Source organism: Nannospalax galili, unplaced genomic scaffold (assembly GCF_000622305.1).
Source record: "Nannospalax galili isolate Female #2095 unplaced genomic scaffold, S.galili_v1.0 scaffold238, whole genome shotgun sequence".
Taxonomy (NCBI): domain Eukaryota; kingdom Metazoa; phylum Chordata; class Mammalia; order Rodentia; family Spalacidae; genus Nannospalax; species Nannospalax galili.
In genome coordinates, this window is record NW_008341888.1 from 3,417,104 (window position 1) to 3,427,477 (window position 10,374).

Here is a 10,374-nt window from a genome sequence, read left to right on the forward strand (position 1 = left end):
CATCCCACTTATTGATTGCTGACCTTAATTCCTGAGCAACTGCTGTCTGATTTAGAAAATCCTTTCCTACACCTATATCTTGTAAGTTACTGCCAATATTTTCTTCTAATAGTTTCAGGGTTTCCAGTTTCACATTGAGGTCTTTGATCCATTTGGAGTTGACATTTGTGCAAGGTGAGAGATAAGGATCTAGTTTCACTCTTCTACAGGTGGAGATACAGTTTTGCCAGCAGCATTTGTTGAAGATGCTGTCTTTGCCCCATTGTGTGTTCTTAGCACCTTTGTCAAATGTCAGGTGGCTGAAAATGCGTGTACTCAGGTTTGGATCTTCAATGATGTTCCATTGATCTATGTGTCTATTTTTGCAACAGTACTATGCTGTTTTTAAGACTATAGCTCTGTAGTATTCTTTGAGATCTGGTATAGTAATTCCCCCCCAGCACTGCTCTTTGTGCTCAGGGTTGGTTTGTCTATCTGGGATCTTTTGTGCTTCCATATGAATTTAAGGATTTTTTTTCTAATTCTGTGAAGTATGTCATGGGGATTTTGATTGGGATTGTATTGAATCTACATATTTCTTTTGGTAGGATGGTCATTTTCACAATATTAATTCTTCCAATGCATGACATGGCAGGTCCTTCCATCTCTTGGTGTCTTCCTCAATCTCTTTCTTTAATGATTTAAAATTTTCATTGTAGAAATCTTTGGTGTCTTTTGTCAGATTTATTCCAAGATATTTTTTTGCAGCTACTGTGAATGGGAGTATATCCCTGTATTCTTTCTCCGATTGCTTGTTATTGGTATATAGAAAGGCTACTGATTTTTATAGATTGATTTTATAACCTGCCACTATACTTAAAGTGTTGATCAGTTCTCAGACTTTACTGGTGGAATTTTGGGGATCTCTTAGGTATAGTATCAGATCAACTGCAAAAAGTGATAGTTTGACCTCTTCTTTTCCAATTAGTAGTCCTTTAATTTCCTTCTCCTGTCTTATTGCTCTAGCAAGAGTTTCAAGCATTATGTTAAAGAGAAGTGGAGGTAGTGGACAGCCTTGTCTGGTTCCTGATTTCAATGGGAATGCTTCCAGTTTTTCTCCATTTAGAATGACGTTGACTGTGGATTTGTTGTATATAGCTTTAATTATGTTGTGGTATGTTCCCTCTAGTCCAGTTCCCTCTAGGACTTTAAACATAAATACATGCTGAATTTTGTCAAAAGCCTTTTTTGTATCTATTGAGATGACCATATGGTTTTTGTCTTTAAGTTCATTTGTGTGATTAATGGCATTTATTGACTTGCATATATTGAACCAGCCCTGCATCTCTGGGATTAAAGCCTACTTGATCATGGTGAATGATCTTTTTGATATGCGTCTTTATGTGGTTTGCAAGTATTTTGTTGAGAATTTTCGCATCTATGTTCATTAAGGATATGGGTCTATAGTTTTCTTTTTTAGGTGTGTCTTTACCTGGTTTGGGTATTAGAGTGATGCTGGATTCATAGAAGGAATTTGGGAGTTCTCCCTCTGTTTCAATCATTTTGAATAATTTAAGTAATACTGGTTGGAGGTCTTCTTTAAATGTCTGGTAGAATCTGCTGTAAATCCATCTGGACCTGGGCTTTTTTAGTTGGGAGGCTTTGTATTACTGTGTTAATTTCCTCACATGTTATGGGTCTGTTTAAACTGTTCATCTCTTCTTGGTTTAACTTTGGTGGTTCCCATGAATTTAGATATCCATCCATTTCTTTTACATTTTCAAATTTGGTAGTATATATGTTTTTAAAACATTCCCTTATAAAGGTCTGGATCTTTTGGGTGTCTGTTGTGATGTTTCCCCTTTCATTCTGATTATGTTGATTTGGATTTTCTCTTTCTTTCTTTTGGTTAGCTGGACCAGGAGTCATGCTTATGTGTTCAAACAATTGGGTCTTAGATTCATTGATTCTTTGTATTATATTCTTTCTCATCTGTTGGGTTTGGATTTGGGTGGTGTTATTTCTTCTCTTCTGCTGGGTTTGAGTTTCATTTGTTCTTGCCTTTCCAGTGCCTTGAGTTGCAGTGTTATATAATTTATTTGGGTTCTTTCTAATTTTTTAATGTAGGCACTTAGAGCTATAAACTTCCTTCTTAGGACTGATTTTAAAGTGTCCTAGATGTTGTGTTGTTTTGTATTGTCCTTCTCGTTGAATTCCAGGAATTCTTCTATTTCTTTCTTAATTTCTCCTTTGACCCACTCGCTGTTTAGCAGTGTGTTCTTCAATCGACATGAGTTCCTGTAGTGACTATGACTTTGTACAATGTTAATTTTGAGCTTTATTGCATTGAGGTCCGATAGAATGCATGGGATTATTTCAATTTTTTTGTATTTGTTATGGTTTTTTTGTGGCCCATTATCTGATCAATTTTTGAAAAAGTTCCATGGGATGCTGAGTATAAAGTATATTCTTTGGTGCTTGGGTGGAATATTCAAAAGATGTCTGTTAGATCCATTTGATGTATGGTATCATTTAATTCAGACATCTCTGTTTATTCTTTGTTCAGTTGACCTGTCTAATGGAGACAGTGGGGTATTGAAGTCCCCTACTACTACTGAGTTGGTGTTAATCTGTGTCTTAAAGTCCTATAGTGTTATTTTTATGAATTTGGGTGCACCAGATTTTGGTGGATATATGTTAAGGATTGTAATATTTTCTTGGTTAACTGTTCCTTTGATCAGAATGAAGTGACTCTCCTTATCTCTTCTGATTAGTTTTACTTTGAAGTCTATTTTGTCAGATGTTAGAATTACAACCCCTGCTTTTTTCTTAGTGCCATTTGCTTGGAATATTCTTTTCCATACTTTTTCCTTAAGGTAGTACTGGTCCTTGAAGATGAGATAGGTTTCTTGCAGACAGCAAAGAGATAGATTTTGTTTCTTAATCCATTCAGTTAGCCTGTGTCTTTTGACTGGGGAGTTCAAGCCATTGATATTTAAGGGTATTATTGAAAGATGTGTATTGGTTGCCATCATTTTGATTGCTGTTTGTGTTCTCTGTCTAATTTTTGTTTCCTAGATTGTACCTTTATTCATTTTCTTTCATTGCCCCTGGGGTATACATGTTTCTCTCTCTGCTCTCTGTATTGCTTCAAGTTTTCTTTGAAGGGCTGGTTTTGTGGACATGTATTCTTTCAGGCTTTTCGTGTCATAGAAGATTTTTCTTTGCCTCTCAGCTATAATAGACATTTTTGCTGGGTAAAGTATTCTGGGCTGACATCTATTGTCATGTAGAACTGGAAATTCCTTGGTCCAGGCCCTTCTGGCTTTCTTAGTTTGCATTGATAAGTCAGTTGTAATTCTGATGGGCTTTCCTTTGTATGTGACTTGTTTTTCTTTTGATGCTTTCAGGATTCTCTCTTTGTTCTGTATATTTAGTGTTTTTTCTATGATATATCGTGGGGAGTTTCTTTTCTGATCCTGTCTATTTGGTGTTCTATGTGCTTCCTGTATTTGTATAGGGTGTCTTTCCTTAATTTTGGGAAATTCTCTTCCACAATCCTATTTAGAACCTGATCAACACCATTAACCTGAAATTCTTCTCCTTCCTCTGTGCCTATGATCTGTAGATTTGGTCTTTTCATGGTGTCCCACATCTCTTGCATATTCCATTCCTGTGTTTTTAAATTTTCCATAAGTTTTGCTTGAGTGGTCCAATTCTTCAACTTTACCCTCCAATATTGATATTCTGTTTTCCATTTCATTCATTCTAGCAGTGAGGCTTTCCCCTGTTGTTTCAAGTTGGCTTATTGAGTTTTGCACTTCCTTCATTTCTGCCTGAGTTTTCTTCAATGTTTCTTTTTTGTGAATTCATTCAGAAGTTTATCCCCATCTTCTTTTAGTTCTTTGATTTGTTTGTTCATGTGTTCTTTAAACTCATTGAGTTCCTTGATTATGTTTATGATTGTTCTTTCAAATTCAGTGTCCTGGGTTATCTCTAGGGGGTTCTCTTTGTAGGACTCTTCTACAGGATTGGTGGAGTTTGGTGGGGACATTAGTGTTTTGGCTTTCCATTTTATTGTTCTTTCATTGTGATTTTGGCATGTGAATTCCTTTTGTTGTTTATGATTCTGATATGAGAATTAAGTTGAAGTATGCTTCTGTTTGTGTTATCCAGGTGCCTAGATCTTTTCTTTATTGGTTATGTAAAGCTGGTTGGTGCAAGGTTCAGGTTCTCTCAGGTTTAATTTGGAGAGAACAGAGAGCTTCAGATCAGCTATTCAGGAGTACCCACAGAAGCCCAATTCAGGTTCCAGTCAGGTACCCTCAGGCTTCCTTCACCACGTGGAGGCAGGATCTGGGCACTCTCAGACAGTCCACCCTCTCAGGTTGTCTGGTAGGATCTCAGCCTTAGCCTACCAAAGCCAGATCTGCCCTGGGGCCTTGGGAGGGGCCTCACAAAATCCCAGGGGGATGGGTATGGCACAGTTAGGGGAATCTCACCAACATGTGGGGGCAGGATCCCGGGGCTCTCAGGCAGTCCCCTGCATTCTCAGCACCTCTGTCAGAGAAATGCCAGAGGGAGGCCAGAACTAGGCACTCTCTGGCAGTTTGCTGAGATCAGAGCCACTACACAATGGAGGTTGGAATCCACCCTCTCAGGCTGTCTGCTAGGATCTCAGCCTTATCCTGCCAAAACTGGACTAAATATTTTAAAACTTATCAAGAGATAAAGACTTTTTAATATATAGATAGCTAGTCTCTGCTATGCTATTTGTAAACTCTCCAAACTAAAACCAACTTGAATACCTATCAATGGAGTAGTTTAATATATTATATATGTCCAAATTACTAAACATTTTTAAAGTTCAGAATGTATTTATTTATTTTTAACTACTTTTATTTTATTTTATTTTACTTTATTTTTAATCATCTTCATATCCCCATCCCAAATGGTACCCTCCCAAAGCCTCTCCCCCTCACTGGAGCCCATATACTCTATCATCCCTGTTACTGCCCACTGTGTTGTCAGTGCCCCCAGCCATTCCCCAGTGCAAGTCTTTTCGCTGAGTCTAGTCAGCTTATCTAGAGTCCCTTGTTTTAGGAAGATCAGCTGTTTTTCTAGTAGCAATCAGTTGCCAACATTCCTTTAGATAAGATTGGAGTCTGATATTCATTTTCCCAGTTCTATGCTGGGTTGTGGTTTGCCTGAGTTTGCATGGTACTTGTGTATGGCTGACACCTATGCCATAGACTCATATAAGCAGGTTCCCAGGAGCTTGTAGGACTCTGTTTCCTTGTGGTCATGCCCATCCTCCCTGGTTCTTACAGTCCCTCTGTGCCCTCTTCTGCGATGGCCCCTGAGCCTTGGGTGGATGAAGTTTAATAAAGTGTTCCTGTCCAAGGACCATTATTTAACAGACTCTTGTTCTTTATCTCTACAGTTTGGCCATTTGTGACCTTTTGTGTTCCTGGCCCTCCGCTGCATGAGGGAGCTTCATTATTGAGAACTGATTCCTTAGTGTCCTCTTCTTTATCTCTGTTCTATATACTTTATTTTGTTTTGAAAAAAATTTAATTAAAGAGAATGATAAAGGGTTTCCATGGTAGTTGTCTTTTACTGAAAGAAACTTACAGCAACTGTGATAGCATACACAAGACCTGCTCAAGACCTGCACAAGACAAAATCCCAGCATGGAGGGGGGGGCATATGATAGCTTCTGGGAAAGGAAGATTCAGTTTCCTTTAAGGCTCTGGCCTCTGTTAAGTCAACCACATTCTAAGATTGGTACTACTCTCAAGAGTATTTGGGCAATACAAATTGGAGTCTATGGGGAAAAAAGAACATGTAAGTGGGAGGGCAGGAAGTTGGGGGGGTAATGTGATGAAAATATATTGTATGAAACTTTCAAATAATTACTTTTAAAAGATAAAGGGTAAACAAATACCCATATGCTTAAAACTTGGAATTAACAAATGTTAATGCTTTTAAATTTTCCCAAGTTTTTGTATACAAAAGGAAACTATTTCCATAGTATTTTCACAAAACCTCACCGATTCTAAGTGATAATTTCTTCAAAATGAAAAGATAAATGTGCAAAAACTATTTATAAAATAAATAGCACAAAGAATTTAGCATCCTTAATTTAGGAATTTCTTGAAATTTAGTAAGAAAGGAAAAACACATCAGTTAAAAAATGGAAAAAGGATGTGACAACACAATAAAATTAAATATATGTGAAAATTGTTCAATTTCACTGTTAAGGAATACCTACTTTATCTATTAAATCAGCCAAGATTTACAAATTATATTACATAATGTTAACAAAGACATGCTGAAACTTATATTCTTATACCTTGCTGATATAAGTTTTAAATTCATATATCACTCATTCATATGAGAGCAAGTCAGTAATATGTACAAAAGCCCTAATGTGTTCCTAATATTCTAGTTTGTAACTACAAAAATTATTTAATGAAATAACCAGAGATCTGCACAACTATTTTATTTATCATCAATTTATTATGTCAGAAATCTTAAAACAGAAGTAAGTATCTATCAATAAGAGACTGGTGAAACAAATTTCTCCATCCTTGTGATGAAATTTTATGCAATGATTAAAAGTAGTTATTTTGAAGAATAATTTGTAGATCTATGTAAAATGCTGTATGAATGAAGTTTTTAAGTTTGGGTGGTGTTGTAGATTGAAGGCAGGACCACTTGCATGGTAGGCAAGCACCTTACCACTCTGTTATACCCTCAGCTCTAAATGTAAAGATATGAACAAGACTGCCAAGATGGTTCAGCAGGTAAGGACACTTGCCCCCAAGCCTGGCAACCTGAGTTCAATCCCTAGAACCCACATGGTAGAAGGAGAGAACCAGATTCCATAAGTTCTCTTCTGACTTCCATCCACAACCATAATAAATAAATCTTAAAAATTTATTACTTTGTTCATTATTGGGGAATGGAGTATTACAGTATTCTGTACTACATAAGTATTACAGAATAATAGTATGTTCTTCCCTAGGGCCTATTACCTAACCAGCCATGGGTTTGGGGCCCAGTTAATGGTACGAGGCATGAGTTCCCTCTTGTGGAACAGCCTTTAAATCCAATCCAAAAGTCGTGATTACTCCATATGCCATTACTGAATCAGTGGGCATATCTTGCCAGGCCAGTCCTTATTGTAGCCCACAGGTTAAGATTGATGACTGCTTTTTAATTCTGGTAGCATGCATAGCACCTTCCAGCATTATGAAAGCTAGCCATTAGGGATGAAACTTCAAGGTCAGCACAAGTTTTATTTCTCCATGGTCTATGACTCAAGTATGTCATGTCTTCAGCAATAGGGTCTTACCATCAAGCTCTGGAGGGTAATCAAAAGCAATGGCAATACCCAGTAATATTTGCAGGATCTATGTGAACCCACTGGCCAACAGCTCCAAAAGAAGCAACCCATTCCTGGCACCGAGCTTTTTATTTGCTATCCTGGTGTATCTAATAATGGATTGTTCCACCATTGTACGTTGCCTCCATTTAGACTCTTTTTAAATAGAGCTGTTGGCAATTAATAGCTGCTGGGAGAGGGAGAGTTGGTTTTCTTCAGAGGTATGGTCTCTGACAGGCTTCCCATGTACATACAGGCAGCACTAAGTGGACTCAGTGAGTTTGAAAACATAGAGCTGTGAAGGAAAACTGGTGGAGGAGATAGAAAAGGAATTAGAGGGGAGGGAAAGGGGGGGTAGATTTGATCAAAACACATTATAGGCATACATGAGATTCACAGACAAAAAAAGCTAAAATTATTTTAAAATTAAATTTTAAAATACAAGTACAGAGGCTGGAGAAATGGCTCAGTGGTTAAGAGTAGTATTGTTCTTGCAGAGGACTGAAATTTGGTTCCTAGCACACAAGTCAGGAAACGCATTATTGCCTTCCAACTCCAGGGGATCTGATGCCTCTGGCCTCCATGGACACCTGCACTCATGTACACATGCCCTCACACAGCCATACACAAGTATACATAATTAAAATTAATAAAAATAAATCTTTCAAAAAATACAAGAATATTTTTTATCAGCTTCATTGAGATATAATTCACACATTATGTAATTCAAGCATATATAGCTCTGTGGTTTTCAATATATTCACAGAACTATGCAACCATCACAAAAATCCATTTTAGAACATTTCATTACCCCTAAAAGAAACCCCATACACATAAGCAATCACTCACCATTCTTCCTCCTCTGCCTTTGTGCACTGACTATTCTTGCAGATGACCTGGGTTCAATTCCCAGCACCCACTTGGTGGCTAACATACATCTGTAACTCCAGTTCCATGGGATCCAACGCCCTCTTCTGACCTCCACAGGAATTGCATGACACAAGTGCACTTACACACATGCAGGCAATACTCTCATACACAGAAAATAAAAATAATAAAAAGAAAATTTTAAACCGTAAGGGGAATTCATAACAGCCGTACTAGGATAGGTAAAAGGTTTTTTTTTTTTCTTTCGATGTGATATAAACTGAGTCTGGCACATGCCTGTAATCACAACACTTGGAAGACGGAAGCAGAAGAATCAGGAGTTCAAGGTTATCCCAGCTACATTGTGAGCATGAGTTACATCAGACCATCTCAAAAATAAAATAGCAATAAAACCAAGCGCTAATGAGGATGCAGAACAATATATATTTCTTTGGGACATGCAAAATCGTAAATCTACTCTGAAAATCAATCTTTCAGTTTCTTATAAAGGTAGACACCTACTATATGACTCAGCAAACTATTACTGAATACTTATGAAAAGCTGTACTCACACAAATATTTGCATGTGAATGTTTATAGCAGCTCTATTTAAAATAGCCTAAACTGGAAAACAAAGCAAATGTCTTTCAATTGAATGAATGGGTAAAAACGGAAAGCTATATTGGTCAAAAATAGGAAAGAATGAACCATTGATAATTGCACCAATATAGATGAATCTCAAATGTATTGCGCTAAGTGGGAAAAAAATCTCAAAAGGCTACATTCTACGTGATTCCATTTTATGACATTTTGGAGAAGATAAAATTATAAGGAAAGAAAATATATCTTTGGGTTCCAGGGTTAGGATGGAAGGAAACTCTGCAGTATATCTATGGTGACAGTTACAGCACTCTATGCATCTGTAAAAGCTCACAGAACTGTGTGCTAAGCAAAAGCTAATTTTAGTATATTTACATTTTTTATTAGAAATCTAAGTAAAAACAAAAACTGCTTTTCTCAAATTTCTTATTTCCACCTTCCTCCTCTCTAGCACTACAAGTTCTCTTAAACTCATCTCCCAAAACTTTGCTAGGTTTTCCTCTCACCATCACAGCACATCAGGGAATCGATCTGTGCTTTGGCTAAACACCACTGATTATGCCTCTCCAGCTCAGAAGTCTCATCCAGCTCTATCTAGATCTGAATAACCAACCAAGTGCCATTCACCTTTAATCTCTCAAAAATAAAAACCCATTTCTTATTTTGCTTTCTCATTCAGATCCTGTTCTCATCAAATTACTCACCAATGTGGAGATTATAATTCTGAATACCTCTGCAAGCCATGACTTCTCTGCCTTAATTATCATGACCTCTAGGCCATGTGTCACCTGTATTACTTTAATAGCCTCTTAACTGATCTTCCTGTTTCCAGTCTTGTCCATATTGCAACTAAAATGAACAGAGTTCCATTGTTTTCGGCATGGTCTGAACTCTCTAATGTGGTTTACAAGTTATTTCATGATTGAGCCCCTATCATGTCTCCAGGCTCATGTCTCATTATTCCCAACTGGGAAGTTTCCTCTTTACCAGTCCTATCCCTACACTGTGCCTGAACCATACTCTCCTCTTAGCCTCTCAAACATTGACCCTGGATTTCCCATGACTGAGATGCTTCTTCAGGAACCTCCTACCCTCTCCACCTTAACCCCTTCAGCTGACTGGATAGTGTTTATTCTCCAAGTTTCATATTCCATCACGTTTATTCAGGATATCACTGAACAACCCTCACAGCTGAGTTATATGTCTTTTTTGGGTGCCACCATAATATTTTTTTTCATGTGTTTAGTCTGTGTTTTATTTTCTTCTCACCTTTTTCGTTTTTTTTTAATTAGAAGAAGCATTTCGTTACAACAGCATTAACCTATTCAATAACATTTTTCTGAGCTAGAGTACATCTTTTAAAATTGGCTGTACATTTTTAGGTTTACAGATGAATTATTACACTTGTACAATCTTTTACTCATTATAAACTCTATAAGACATAAAATTAAATGAGGTTTTAACATTTAAAAAAGATCTCCACTTCATGGTTAAAATACACAGTTTCATACAGAAAAATTCATTTTAAGGCAATTGAC

General features: G+C 37.1%; 1 protein-coding gene across 4 annotated transcripts in view; it reads left to right on the forward strand.

Moving 5' to 3' along the window:
* Positions 1 to 10,374, forward strand: part of Zdhhc15 (zinc finger DHHC-type containing 15) — a 106,071-nt gene that overhangs the window by 89,932 nt on the left and 5,765 nt on the right. The window contains exon 12 of one of the 4 annotated variants that reach the window (XM_017799249.2): positions 5,423 to 5,475. The exons of the other annotated variants lie outside the window; for them this stretch is intronic. The gene's annotated coding sequence lies outside the window, so the exon portion shown is untranslated. Of the gene's footprint in view, positions 1 to 5,422; positions 5,476 to 10,374 lie in introns of those variants that run through there. 4 annotated transcript variants of the gene reach the window in all.